Source organism: Dromaius novaehollandiae, chromosome 10 (genome assembly GCF_036370855.1).
Source record: "Dromaius novaehollandiae isolate bDroNov1 chromosome 10, bDroNov1.hap1, whole genome shotgun sequence".
NCBI lineage: Eukaryota > Metazoa > Chordata > Aves > Casuariiformes > Dromaiidae > Dromaius > Dromaius novaehollandiae.
The window spans coordinates 8,362,637-8,378,363 of NC_088107.1; the positions used below are offsets into that span (position 1 = coordinate 8,362,637).

General features: G+C 41.3%; 1 protein-coding gene across 1 annotated transcript in view; it reads left to right on the top strand.

Annotated features, from left to right (window-relative positions):
• Positions 1-15,727, top strand: part of AGBL1 (AGBL carboxypeptidase 1) — a 296,895-nt gene that overhangs the window by 87,641 nt on the left and 193,527 nt on the right. The gene's annotated exons all lie outside the window — the stretch shown is intronic.

Consider the following 15,727-nt stretch of genomic DNA (forward strand, 5'->3'; position numbering starts at 1 on the left):
GGAATTTTTAGGAAGTGTGGAAATTTAAATTGCTTTAAGATCTTTTTGGATATTTTGGAAAAGCGTATCATTATCTCACAGAGATATTAAGCTAGAAGAATCCAAAGAGATGCTGTGATACGAACCACATCTTTTCTTACTGCAGAATTCTCTGTTCAGTTGTATGTGGTGATATATGAGTAGCACTCCTCATGATATCCATGCTACATTCATTCACTAAAAGAGAGCTAAAATAGCAAAGCTGGTGAGAGTTATTGCTATCTCTTCTCGTTCAGGTTTAGAGCACAATGAATGCAGTTATGCTGACATTAGTGTAAGCATCCTGAGCTTATACCTTTTTATTGTAATTGTCAGTCCGTTTTCATTCAGGGAGCATTTACCCCATCATTAGCACATTTCTGAGCATGAACATGGTTTTCTAGGGTGAAATTTTAAAGTAAGATCACAGAAAGTTGCCAAGGACAGCCTATATGGGAATTCATAAAGTGCTGGCACCTAAACAGCTTTAATGCTAGAAAATGGAGGCAGTGTCAGAAAGAGAAAACTGGATTGTTAGTGGTGTTATTATTAGTATTATTTATATTGCAGTAGCACATACAGCACATGATTAAGGGTTTGGCTGTGGTGAGTGCTGTCCATGCCTGAAATGAAGAGAGAATTCCTGCCGTTAAGCACTTTTGATCCATGATAATGGTGGCATAGAACAGAAAATCAAACCAGTAGTGAGTGGGAGTTGTGGTGAGGGAGGGTGGTTATATAAAGAAGCCTTTGGCACACTGTAGACAATCACCTGCTTAGATGTTAGCTTTTGACATCAGGTTTTTAAACCTCGTGGCAGAAGTGGATCTTAAAGGGTAACTGAAAAAATAGGCAAGCTGGAGTATTTTATTCGTGTGTCGGAGCCATCTAGAAGAGATGTGTAGTGAGCAAGGTTTTCTGCCCAAATGAATACTCCTTTCCAATGAGACTACAAACTAAAAGCTAAGATAATGGTTGAATTTATCAGAGCAAGGACTTGCAACGGGGTCATTCACAGGCTAGGTGAATGCGCTAACCACTGGATTAAGTGCCTTTGTTGGTTTTGATGAGACTTTCTGAAAGGCCTTGCTTTTTTGACAGAGGAATGCAAAAGCAGATTTTGAAGTCTTCATCATTTTTTGCAAAGCAGCATTCTTTGCTTTCTGACCAATGCTACAAAGTGCCAAGGGGTTTCAGAGTGATTTTGGAGCTTGTAAATTAAATTGTTGGGGTACTGCAGCACCATGCAACTGTAATAAACTGAGTCTGCAGACATGCAGACCAAGTTATCAGAATAAAAATTCTGCAAGAAAATCACCAGCCTCTACCAATGGAACTAATGTGGGAAGAGTTAAGGATGTTTTCACCTTTGGCACCAACCACAAGAGGGAAACATAACCACGTATGCTAATAATGGGCCAGACTACATCATCTAGAGTCCTTGGACCTAGCCCTGGACTGAGACTGTATTGGGCTGGGTGTGGTACAGCAGGGAAGAATCAGATGGTGTCTGTGTCTGCAGAACTTGCACTTAATACTCTAGATTAAGTGAGAGATAGAGACATAGTGAAATGAGGAGCATGAGGAAATGACAATACAGTACTGACCCACACAATACCCTGAGAGTCACACCGCTCTTAGGTAGCACCATGATGTAAACGTGACAGTGTTAGAAGGCATTCCCTTGCCATGGAGCTCCATATCATTTGAGTGTACCAGAATGCAGTTTGTGGTGGTAAAATTGAATCTGGCAGGCTTTCAGAGGTCATTAACCTGTCTGTGAAGGCCAGGCTTGCACAATCCTTGTGTGCTGTAGGCTTGGATTACTCATTCAGCACAGATTTGCTGAAAGATCCATAAAGGATCTGTGAACAACTTGGACAGATGCTTGCTCCGAATGGTTCAGAGTGTTATAATATTCAACATCTGGGTTTAAATCCCAGCTACATGGCCCGAGGTTCTTTATATTTTTGAGAGAAATCCCTCTTGACTTATGATCTTACATGAATTTGGTAGGACCCCACAGTTCTGCCTGAAATTCCATGAAACTATGGACAGCTAAGCAGCCTTTTTGTGAAGCTTTGCAATGCAAGAAGGTTAAGGGCTTTCTAGATCTATCATGAACCAATTGAACTCAATCAGAACACATGCAAAACCCAGCTGCCTGAACTGAAATAGAAATCGTTTGGGGGAGAGTGTGTCAAGGCAAGGCAACACAGTTCCTCTCAAGTTTCCCAGACTCTATAAATATAAACACCGGTACTCTCGGGTGATGGAAAATATTTTGTTGTTTTATCAAGTGGAAGAGCAGCAATGCAGCACACCATGTTTTGTGCTGTGGGGATGTCTCTAGGCAAATCTGAATAATCACGTATGTGATTATTTTGTTTAAGCAGTTTGGATAATTATGGCTTTGGGGGATGCACTGAGCCTAATTTGTGCTGTTTTGTGTAGCTTTGATCAGCAGCTACTTCTCAGTTCCCTCATCTTGTAGGACGTGCCCTTCTTTGTGAAGTGGTTTGGCTGATGGAGGGACTTGTTTGTCAATAGTTTCCAGACTAAAAACATAACTCAAAAAAGCAAATGTTTAAAGAGCTAAATATGACGGGTTCCAAGGGTGGAGATTTTTCCAGTAGTAACTCCTGTTGCTTTGTACAGTCTCCATGCATGTACATTTCAGCTTGAGAAGTGGTGTGGAGCTCCAGCATTGGAGGACTCAGCACATGGGTGATGAATAAAAATTATTGACAGCCTTCATTCTTTCTGTCTACTCCCAGAGCTCTGGGCTATCCATAGCTCCTGGGGCTGTAGTCATTTTGCTTTCCTATCAAATTTATTTCTTCTCCTTTGTACATTCATTAATCTGCACCTTGAGAAATTTTTGAGTAGCACCAGTTGCACAGATAAAATGCACATTCTCTGAGTAGCTGTTGCACACGATCATACTTAACTATTCTAAATCCTTTTCCTCCTTCTCCACTACAGATACAGGGAGTAGGAAACAGATATCACTGAAGAAGAGGTATCGAGTGAGGAGTGTTAGGAGGAGAGCAGGATCAGCCTGGGAGGAGTGCTGTGGGAAGGAGTCACTGTGGTGCTGGAAGTGCTGATAGAGTGGGAGGGCCTGGGGAGGATGAGGGCATGGCATCCTCTCTGTCAGCTGTGCTTTATTTTTCCCCCTCTCAACTCTTTCAGATTGCTCTTGTCAGGCTTTTGATTAATGTGGCCCAAGGATGGTTAAATTTGTCTGAGTTAAATTTATTAATGTGAGCCTTGTTAATAGGAAGCACAAGCCATGTATGCTCCTTGAAACTGCACACTCACTGCATACTGAAGGAAAGAAAAATGGGCTGCTGTTTTTCTTCATTATGCCTGGTTTCTGTGAGACTTTGATATTCACTTAGGCTCCTTTCTCCTCCCTGTCTCTCTATCTCCCCTTCATGTGATGGTGGCGTACTGAATTATTTTTATTAAATGCTTAATTCTGAAACTGATATGAGGAAGGAAAGAAATGAGCCAGGAACTCTTTAGCGTCCTGTGTTTTGTATCTCTGTTATACAACATCTCCCTTACAAAGAGTACAGCAACTTCCATTCAAACTTGATTAGCATCTGTGAAGGCCTGGGGACTGGAATAGAAAGTCAGAGGCTGGACAGTGGTTCCTGTTGGTCTTTGGAGCTCCACAGGTTTGTACAAATAGAAGATTGGCATCTGTATACCAGGGGTATCTTGTTTTGTGGTTAAATTTGCCTTTCCTGTCTTCATGTGAAGATTGAGTGTCCTGCAAAGAGGGATGTCTTTGCTTCTCATTCCAACTGCAATATCCCCCATAGTCTTGTGATAAAGATAAAGCCATTAGTTTCCCCCTCTGTCTGTGTATGGGAAACACCAATGACAAGAGGAAGAGACTGTTTTTGTCTCTTCTTATCTGTCTTCTCCACATTCCTCTTTCCCTCCCCTGTACTCCTTTTCTCAAAGAGTTTCACCCTGCAGATTTGACCTTCCAAATTATGCAGAGCATTTCCTCAGAAGACAGAAGCTCTTAGAACTGTATTAAAAAAGACAGGTTTCTGCAAGCCCCCATGAGTGTGTTGAGCTTCCACACTGTACCTGCCTTGGGTATTGAGTCACCACTTGTGAGCCTCTGAAAATGAAAAGAGCTGGGGACTGGAAAGGAAAGAATGGTTGGGTAGGCATTTCCTCTTTGGTGACTTTGCTCCTGGCTATGTTAGCCTTAGACATTGTTGCGTGATGAAAGTTAAAGGGACTTTTCAAGGTAGAGCTATTCCCAGCATCTTTCAGAGACATTCTCAAGTGAATGCAGAAGCAGTGAGAGTGACTAAGTTTCAAATCTTGGTGCCAAATCCCTGATCATCTTGGTGAAGTTAATAGGAGCTCCCTGAGCTCTTATTTTCTTGGGTTTGCCCCGCATAGTCAACTCAGTGAAGGCAGTGTTAGCAGAAGCACAGCATGCACCTGTACTTAATAATAGTTTGTAAACCCTTAATTCACAGCGTTATACGTACACATGTGTAGTATGTGACTGTGCTCTACTCCCTGTCAGACAGACAGCTTACCACTGCAGTTAACCCACGTTCATTAGGAAGAGCTGTATTACTCCTGGTTGTTGAAAAATAATAGCCTGAAGTAGTCCCATCATAACCAGTATAAATATGAAGGAGCTTCAAAAATAGAGTGGGTACAGCAGCATTTTCCATTATCCACCAGCCTGAACCAAATTAGATGATTTGGTCTGAGCCAAATTAAATGATTTGCAAAGCAAAGCTGAAAACTAGTTTGCTGAGTATTCTGCAGTAAGCAGGAGCTGGTAAGACTGTGAAGGACAGTGAAGGTGAGCTACCAGCTGACTAGCCCCTGCAGGCCATAGGATGCTGTAGTAAATGGCAGAACAAATGGTAATTAGCTCTTCGAAGAGCTGTAAGTAAATGATCCAACGAATCATACATGTGTGATCATAAAATTCTGTTCCACAAAAGAAAGTGGAGCACACCAGTATCTTGTCCGTGTGACAGAAGACTGAATTAAAACTACCAAATGCAAAACAGCTGATCAGACAAGGTCAATTTACACTGTATTATTTTGAGCTTACTGTACTGAGCATCCTTAGGAGGTGTTTCCTTGGCTGTGCATTGAGTTGGGGTGAAGTAGCTCTCTTCTCCTTTAGTTAGAGAAGGGAAAGGGGAGGTCATCGCTGAAGTAATGTGGAGTGGGCACTATTCCAGTTGGTGCTAATGTGGATGGTTAACTGAAACAAAGGGAGGAATGAAAATTTTAATGGTTTTAGGGTTGTATGACAGCATGCCACTGTAGCTGATGATTGCCAGCATTACTGCATTCTTAGTTCAAAGGCATAAGCATAATATATTGCTGTGGGGATTAATACTGCAGCCATTGAAATCACTTCTGCAGAGTGGAGTGGGGCAGTCATTGTTTGTGGTGTCACAGAGAAAATAATTGGAAAGTTTTCTTCAAGGCTGGATGTGTTGTTGTGGCTCCTGTTAATAATACTGATTAGGCTGTGTGTTACAAGTGCTTTCCCCATTCCACACACCTGCTGAGTGTCCTTTCAGCAGTGTGTGCAGCATTACAGAGCTGGATTGTGGGGTTTAAAGTTAAACCCACATGTCCCAGCTAATTAGCAGCAATGGCAAGGAAATTAAACAAAGTCTGACAGTAGTAAATGGATTTATGTCTGTAATAGCTGTCATTTTGTACTGCTCTTTTCTCATCACATGTCCTCTTTAGGCAAGGCTGAAGAAACCATTATGGATATTATCATACAGAGGCAGTGACACCTGCTTGTGTTTGATGTAATCTTTCTGGGGTTGGAGCACTTTTAATGCCTGAGTCTAGGCATGTTTCTAAAGATGGAAAGAGTAACATTTTTGAGATAGGGATAGACGGATGCCTATGCCCTTTGGATCTCCTGATGCTCCTGGAACTGGAAAGAGGGATAAATAAAGACTAATGAGGTATGTTTAGTTGACCTCATCTTAAAGTGCAGAATCAAACAGACCTAGTCTCTGTGAGAAATATTCTAACATTTCTCAGCGTGCTCGTATAAGCTAGTTAGATGGTGGTTTTGCTACTTTGATCTTTTTCTCTTTTCTCAGAAGAAAACAAGCCCCTTTACAAACTAATTTGCAACAAAGAACAATTCCTGAGCAGAGAACAGCAGAGGATGTGAATTGCAGAGGCCACTTGTGCAGGATACTGGGAAATAACAATCATGTGGAGAATGTACACAGTTTAATTAAGCACATTGATTAAATCAATATGATTCAAACAACTTAGTGCTCCAATCAGCTTAATCTCATTAAATGTAATTCAGGCCTCGATAATTGATTAATAATGCATTATAGTTTATGAATTATTGACTCTGAGTTATTATAACTGCCTACTCGCTGCATGGCAACCAGTGTTGCATGTTAATTATGAGAGGCTCATGTGCTCTTCTTTTGAACAACTTTTTCAAAGCTGGAGATGACATATCTCCTAATGAAACGGGGATCAAATTAGATCAATACCCTATTGGAGTCAGCCCACCCCAAAGGAAAATGCACTCTTTAAAGGAAGCTCTCATCAAATAACATTGAAATAGGAAGGTAGAATGAGCTGCTTCGATTGGTAATAATCTTTCAAGCAGCTGGAAGAACTGCCTGTAGCAGTTGAGCTGGAGTGCAAACGTGGCAGTGTGCTGATTAGAAACAGTTCGCAATGGCAAGCACATCCGTTGTTGTTTTAATGCCAATGCATGCTATACCTCATCCACTACATGCGCCTGCAATAGAGCTAATGCTGCTGAACCCTTAGGTTACATATGGATGCCAACCATTTGTAGAGCAGTCCTGTTCTCCATATTTCTGTCTGGATGCTCAGTGTTTCTGTGGAAAAAAAACTGATGGGGTTTTATAATGGCATTTCTCCATGACAAGTGTCATATAACTAAAAGCACCATTGTGGGTCTTGATGCAAGTCTCAAGGGAGAAACCAAAGACTTAAGAAAGACTAAGCCCCCCAGGTGGCCCCCTATTAGACTATATTTCCATTGGATACGAACAGAGGATATTGTCTCAGATAGATTGTCTTACATGTCTTATGTGTACTTACGTGGTCCAGTTGCAGTCTTAAGCAGAAAGAGTTTACTAGCATAACATTTCCTTTAAAGGTCTTTACAGAAACTGTTCTGCTTTTACTTTTCATCTCTCTTCTTTACCTCCATTTTTTACTTATGATTGTATTTAAAAGTGAACAGATCTTTGTGTGTATAGAAATTGAATGAGAAGGTGATTATAGCAAACTATGGAGAAAAACATTTTTTGCTTGATTTCTCCTCCTCTGCAGTACTGGGTTTTGTATCAGTGTATTCTCTTGAGTTGAGAATTTGTTCCTAACTTACAGAGGTGCCTGTCTCTCTTGCTTCGTACCAAACACTTTGTTTTTGGTGACAGGAGTCGTCAACTGTTGTGAAAACTGTGATCCTGTTCTAATGCAGTAAATAAAAAAGACTAAATAAAATTGTCATGTGTTCCATGCTGCTAGGTAATTACAGAATTGAGAATATGAACTTTTTCTGCTTGAATATCAAGTTTGTCAAACATCTGAAGCCAGAGATCTCCCATTATGCACTGATAGCATGTGCTCTAAATTTCTCAACATTTTCTGTCAGTTTGACCATCTTTTCTCTGTCTTTTGTTTCTGATATCAATGTCCCAGCTATGAACAGGGGATTGCTGTTTGCAGAAAGAGCAGACAGATTTCTGCAAAACTGTGTTCCTGTGTGAACATCCAATCTACTGCTGTAACGAAGGAATCCGGTTGAATAGAAAAGAAAATTTGTGAGATAGACATGGAACTATCTGCAGACTGAGCACTCACTAGTGTTTTCCATAATGCATCAACTATTCTTTGAATTGCGGCATTTGGTGGGGCTGACTCAGCCAGCACAGCATTGATACTGGTGGTCAGCCTTCTGTGAGTTTGGTAAAATGCGTATTAATACCCTGGATCCAATTAGTCAAGGCAGGAAGCAATGCACAAAGAACACAGAAACACAGAATGAGTGTCGGTAACTGCCTGACAGATAGATCTTGGAGTGCAGCCAAGGAGCAGAATTCTTTGCAGAGGGGGAAAGTACGTATGTTGGGGTTATCTCCTCTCTTGCTCTCCCACTCTTTGCCTTAGGTAGCATTTTAGTGGAACAGCCATCAATCTGAAGTGACATAATTATGTAGTGCAGTGGCTGATCTTTGTTGATCTCTAGTTTTCTGCATTTTTTAAAGGACCTTCCTCCTGAGGTTTGAAGGGAGATGTTTTTTGTACTGAGCCCTCCTGTCCCTACGGGGTGGTGCTACAGAATTTTCTGCCTGCTCTTCAACACTTGTTGTTCTGTTACCTTTTCTTCCTTAACTGCAAGAGTCTCATCTTTGTCCTGAGAGATTTTTAACCTTTGCATATCCTTTCCATGTCCTTTCCAGAAAAAATAAGTTCTGATTAAGAACAGTGTTTTCTGTAATTTGAGTTAGCAATGTGTCTTGTTTGGAACAGGCTTGGGCTTAGAACATCAGTAGTACTTTCTTAGCAGTGGCTGTGCTCCACTCTTTCAGGATATCAGAGCCTTTTCTGGTAGGTCAATTATCTGTCTTGAAAATCTAAATCACCACGTAACTGTTTGCTGTAATTATTTTCATTTGTGCTTGTTCTGTTGAGAGCCTCAGAGGTGCCTTCCTGCAGGAGTGTGGTACTACTTGTAGTTTTGTTATGAGGCAGTGAAAATTATGAATGAAATTGAAACAGGTTCAGTGGAGTTCATGTGTGTTACTTATATTGCTTTGGCAATTTATAGCCAGCTGCTTGAACACACCTGCCTTGAAACACCCCAATGCCCTGGCCTCATTGCAATCGAGCTACAAGCTTCCATAGTAGTGATAGGTTGTCCAAATTCTTGCCTTCACAGGAGGGGAAAAATTCATCTCATCTCCCTCCGGGAAAGGCTTCTGAATAACCTGCAGATGCTGCACTTCCAATTGCCAATCTGTATATTTGTTAGAGGTATTGTAATACAGCCCAGCAGAGCCCTCAGGCAGCTTTCACTCCCTCAAATGGCGAATGAGCATTGAAATGCTACTAGGTTTCTGATATCAACCACAAATCATGGCATGAAAAAACCCCATATTTCAGTGAACTGCACATTTCCCATGTCTGGCAATAAATTCCAGTCATTCACGGTGCTGTGGGGCATACGCTAAAAGGTCAATGTGGTACTATATAAATTAGCCAGAGAAGCATTTGAATTGAACTAAATCTGTTCTAGATGTGACAAAGATGGGCTCTGTGAGGGAGGGCGTAATTTTAGGGTCAGCTTGTCTGCAAAGGCTACGTATTGTTATGAGCAATATGCTTACTAATGGGTGAAGAGTTAATGTTTGTGCCTCAAGGTAAAAACAAAGGTCAGAAAAGAGTTTCTTCCAGCTGGCCACAGTGTTGCTCAATTGGCCATGTGTCTGATTGCACAGGTTCTTGCTTTTCACAAGTTACAAGGTTTGGATAACCTGATGTAGGGTATAAAGTGGGCTGGCCTGAAGGTAGTTGGGTTTGCCCCCACACACCTGTGATAAATTGGTTGCTTCCAGCTGGTAGAGCTGAAGCTGTGGATGATGTGACTATTCCCTCCTCCTTGAATAAAAGGCCAGTAAGAAAGGCCCTAGGATGGAGACCTGCTCTAAGGTAAGAAATTGGAGTTTTGTAATAATGCTGTTCTTCTTCCTGCCCTATTTATTGTCCATAAGGCAGGTTGAGAAGCATCCTTCTAAGAAAAGGAGATGAGCTGCTGCATTGTCACAGTGACCAATGGTTCATCTTTCTGTTTGGGTTGTAGCTCCTTGCTGCTACCTACTAAGCAAGCCATGGTCGGGTAGAAATGTCCAGCAGGCTTCTCTTGTGAACTAGAGTAATCTGTTGCTGAAAAGTATGTATGTAGTATGTGTGCTAGTTGTTGTCAAACCCAAACAACTGTATTTGCTGTTACAGAGAACAGTTTTTGTGTCTGGCTCAATGTTTTTTTCTCCCTGAGATAGAAAGTCTGTGCGGTTATTGGGGATTTACCTAGATGCGCATTGCTTTCTGGAGCTATATGATTTCCCTGGAACAAACTAGCCTTTGACCCGTAGCAGGTGTTGGACAGAATGAGCAAAAACAGGGGAAAAGAGCCCAAGAAAAACTGCTCTGCTCTTCTACTTCTAGCAAACCATTGCTTTTGTGAGACAGATGCTCAGAACTGTTATGCTTCCTGTCTGCCTTCTCATCTGATGAATTATTCTGTATCCTTGTATTATTTCATCTATTGGATCTCAACTTGGAGATAGGTTAGGGGAACATGGTCATCCTGTCTTGCATAAACTGTGTTGAAGAATTGTTAGGCTGTGACAGAAATCATAGTGTGTCCTTCTTCAAGGGAAATCTGCTACTCTTACGTGTTGTCTCTTGATCCTTTGAATCTTGCTTTTTTCACTCTCTAACAATAGGCTTTTATCATGTGCAGGCAGACACTTCATAAATATGCAAGACTAACAAATCACTGGGAAATGCTGTGGGTGGTATTATAACTTTCATGATGCTTTCGCCTTTATCCTTCTAAACCGGGGAGTTTCTTTGTGCTTTTAAGTCTTGGTTGACTGGTTTTGAGAGACTGTCTATTGTAGTTCAGTTGGGGGGGGAAGACAAGACTTTCACCTGATATTTCAAGACTTTGAAAAATTTTCTGGAAAATAGCATTCTAATCTCTGGGTTTAATGTTCCAAGCTACAGGTTTTTTGTCTGATTAAGGCTGAGATAGCTAGTCACAGATTAGAAATTATTGGAGTTGTGAGGATTGTATGGAACAGCTTTACTGTACAGTTGTCAGAGCTGCAAGCAGATAGTTTGTTCAGCTACTTTGCCCATATTCATGCAAGTGGATTTACGTTCATATGAAACTTAATAAATACTGTTTCTCTGTGCTGATGCTTATATTCATATAACTTGAGAGCATTAGTGGGTTAGGAGGCATTTTTGCAATGCAGTGTGTGCCTTTGTTTTTTCTCCTGTTCTTGGATCTTAATACTGAACACCTGCTATGTATAATTCCCACCTGTAAGTTGGCTTTGCTGGGAGGTTCTCTGCAGATTCCTGCCTGATCTATTTAACTGAGTTTCATTTCTCTAATTGTAGAGCAGGAATGTTATGATGTGACTGATGCAGCCAGTCTTACCCTAGTAAAACAAGTACAGCAGTGTATTGAAACTAGCAGTTTGCAGACACCGCTGGCTGACACTTCTTGTCGCTTGTAACTGACAGATTCTCAGAAACAAGAATTTGCAATTAATGGGCTGCAATTATACAGCAGTACTAAAATGAAATGGAACTAAAAATACCCTGTAATTTTTAAAATGCTATTCTGTTAATGAGAGGATTTCGTCCTTCTCTACATCAAAGAGAAACTCGTTAGCTCTCTGAGCTTGCTTGCCTGCCTGTTTCTAATGCAGGGATAGAAATTGCTAATAAACAAGAGGAGACAGCTGCTATGTTCAGACTGTAAATGTGTTGATAGATCAACTAGTTGGCTAGAGACAGGGTAGATACTGCAAAGTGCATCTGTGTCCGTGGAGAGCTAAACTTGGACTTCGGCATTGTCTCGGAACACTCGTGGCCATCAGATATTGGTTTCTAGCTGATAGAAAACCAGGTGCATCAGGATTTTTCTTCCATTTTAGGCCACTATTTTTCTTCTTAGTTTTTCTGCTTCATTTTGATATCTAATTTTGCAGAATTAGGTGGCGGAAGGAAGAGTACTAGACAGTGTAGCTGTCCTGTCTTCCTAGCCCTCTATTTTAGAAGAAGAAGAAAAAAGTAGCAGGTGAGTGCAGTGTTGGATTGGAAGTCACCAGCTACTATTTATGTCTGTATAACACTCCTCCTAAGGACTTGCTTTGCTAATCCTGACAGTACCATTTTTCTTAAGGAATGTAGCATGCTAGAGAAGTTCCTTGCCTTTTCTCCCCACGCTTAACTATGTATTAATGAACTTAGCGTAATTGAATCAGGTCCCAGAACCTACAGGACTTGTTCCAGATCTTATCTCTGTTTCCTGAAGAAGGCATTTTCCCAGTAATACAGAAAATGATATCTCTCAAATCACCAGTGCATTTAGAATTTAATTTGCTCTATCTATCTTTGCAACTGTTGTGCTGCTTAACTTGAGGGGGCGGGGGAGGGTGAGCTCCTGTTTTTTTTGAAAGAGGCAAGAAATTAGAAGAAATAAGCATTTATTTTATTTTTTCTCTTTTCCCTTAATCTGCTGGGGTGCCTGGACAGCAAGTGTGAGTGAATGTAGAGGTCGGAATACAGTTGGAGGTATGTCTTTACCCACAGATGTGTACGGACTTGGGGAAAACATGAGAAGGCATGATAGTTTTCTTTTATTCTTTCCCCTAGACTTTGCTCTTTTGGCGGGGTGGGGGGAGGGATAGCAGAGAGGCCTGTGGCAACATCCTGTTTCCTTTTTTCCACTCTCCACTCTGTTTCAACTTGCTGATTTAGTATCATCTCTTACTGTTCTTGAAACTCTACTTTTCTCCCGGAGTTTAAAAGCATGAGATGGGAGATGGATACAGGAATATTGTAGCACTTTGCAAAGGTGTGTGCACATGGTAACTTCAGGAAGTTGGATGGGTTTCAGTGTGGAAATGACAGCTGTGTTGGATTATCATTTTATAGAAGAATTAACATAACTGAGGGAGGACTCTGCTGATATTTAGGTGCTTGATGCAGTGCAATTTCATGGCTAATGAATACTATCAAGGTGAAAGGAGGAGGAAATGCTTCGAAGTCACAGTTCATGTGGAAGTTGAGTTCTCAGGTGAATGTAGATGGTATAAGACATCTCATGACTGGGAAACTGATGTTCACTTTCCAGCTCTGACTTGTATGTTTCCCTTGGGCAACTTGCTTGATTTTTCTGTCAGTCTCTGCTTTCTTGACTTGGAATGTGCTTGAAAGGTGCATTCTTCAGAGTGAAGGGTTTGAGGTGACGAGCGAGATGGAATTCGTCACTGATGGCATCAGAGTGACTTTGACAGTCTCTCAAAGGGCATTTAGGTCACATGATAAGCACCTAACAGCAGACTGTTAATAGTGATTCAAGTGAAGATGAAGAAAGGTGGATGGGAGTGCAGCAAGTTTTTAAATACGTTGAGGGTCAGGCTGCATCTGCAGGAGATGAAAATACAGGAAAGCTTTGGAATATCACAAAGATGAGACTCTAGTGGATAACACAGCAGAAGCTGTCGGTGCCTTGATTTTTCCTTTGTGTTCACCATGCTGGAATTGCTTACTTCTGGGGAAAAATGTTGTTTAAAATCTGCTGGTGTTGTCTACCAGTGTAGTCTGGTATGAAAGGTCCAGCTGGAGCCAAGGTCATTTTTTCCCCTCTCTGATCAGCAGGAGACAGGTTAGGCTGTAACAGGATTCCCTCTATAACTGCTTTAGTATTTCACATGGTTGCAGGTCACTCTAACACGGGTTGGGAATTTGTATTGCAGCGGAGTAGGAAAGTGTGCTTAGAGCAGACATTGAAACACAGTCCTGTAAATCCTGGCCTCTGGCAGCCCAGGCTGTTTGGTTGTTTTATAAATAGGGTTATATCGTGTCTGTCATAGCTTCTAGATGCCAAATTCCATCTGTGACAGCTTTGTCAAGCATTTTGAAAGGGCAGAAAACCAACAGCTAGAGGGTCACCGTGAAGCACAGTCCAGTTGTCCAAGATGGACAGTCCTGTCCTGAAGACAGGAACTGGTCGTCTTCACAAAAAGTAACTGGCCAGAGGCAAGGGAATAAAGAAGCAGCAGATGAAGGACTCTAGGGTTTCAGTGGCTGTGGTGTCCCACTATTCCTCTTTTCTCTGTGTTTAGCACTTACTAACCATGAATGAGTGATAAATGTAATGACTTGCTTGTAGTCTCTGTGCTGAAATAGGTGATGGGCCTGCAAGCTATGCAGAATGTATGTAGATGCACTTAAGATAACGTTCCTGCTTGTAAGTGGTGAATTGCTGCTCAGTTTCCTCTACATTGTACCTGTTTAATCAGAATCCTCCTAGGACCCACCTTTTGCCTTGTCAAGCATCCTTTCCCCCAGTTGAGACATTGCTTGCAATGCAGATATCGTGACCTTATTTGTCAGCCTGTCAGGATGTGACTTGAAATTGTGCTCAGCCCATATAAAATAATTGCTGTTTGCACACTGGGTAGTGGTGGTGAGATGCTCCCTGTGAGGCAATCTGCTAACCTGCCTCAAATGTAATTTTATAGCCAGAAATCAAATAAAATAAATCAAATTAAAGCATGCAGCTAACGCATGCAAACCCTAAAGTGAATTTGGATTACAAACAGGCAGTGAAACTGAATAGTTTGGTTTTGTCCACCCATGCTAAGACGCATAAAGGAAGCAGACAAAGTAAAAAAGAAAAAGTTACTTTAAGGAGATTTCTGATTTTGTGAGTTTATGGGGATATTAGATGGCAGATGAAGGTTATTTTTTGACATAGGTGTTTTTATTACTCATCTTGCAGTTAGAAAACATCAGAGTTGGAAGTCTCTTTGTATTTTGCAAACAAGGTATTGGCATAAGAAGCTTTGTTAGCTATAGCAGGATGATAAATCATCCCTTTGCACTGCTAGCCATTAGCCTGTCATGCCCATGATTTACAGGGATTTTTTTTTTATTTAAATAAGTGTTTCTTCTAAAAGCATTCTGATAGTTTACAGAGCAGAAGATGAAGGGTAATGAAGGCTTTGAAATATAATGGCAGTTTGGATGTGAGTGCTCCTTGTGCCAAGTAGGAGACAGGAGCTAGTCAGAGCAGCTTGTTCAGGCTGTAAAGAATGGTTGAGCTATCATGGAAGGATTCCTTGGCAGCATCAGTTGGAAAACTTCTGTTGGGGAAATGTTGGGTTAAAAATGTGGGAAGGGAACCAGGACTGGAGAAACAAATAATAAGACTGGCTCCATGGAGCCAGTTTCTGTACTGTACAGGTCAGAAATTCAAACTGAACAGCAGCCTTCACTCATGCTGTGAAACTATTTGACAAAACAACTTTCTAGAGAAGATTTCCTAAATCATACTCAATTTATTTTTAAAACTATATGAAATAAAGAATGAAAACATCCATTATGTGAAAACTCCCACTTTTACAATGAGGCATAGAGTAGAGAAGAAGGAGAAGCAAGCCAAGGGTGCATTTTGTGACATCACATGTTCACTTCTACTAGTCTTCCTTCTGGGACTGCCAGGAGATAGCTCTTTTGTGGCTTGGCTCCTTTATTGACAAATACCTCTTTCTGTGCTTTGTAGCAATTTCTGGAGAAAGAGCATTTGTCTTTCCCTAGCCTTCCTACCATCTTACTCCTGAGAGCAAACAACCTAATTTTCCTCAGACAGACTAGGGGTCTTTCTAGTTTGACATTATGCTCCCACCAGTGATTGATGCAGGAACGCATGATCCGTCAGCGGTCACCTCACTGACGGAAAGAACTTCCTGCCCTTAGGTGGTGGCCTGTTGGTGCCTTACCATGTACTGGTTGAAATTTCTGCATGCAGTTGTCTGTTTGACTGCAGTGGCAAATTTTGCTGTGCTCCATCTGTCTTTCTGTC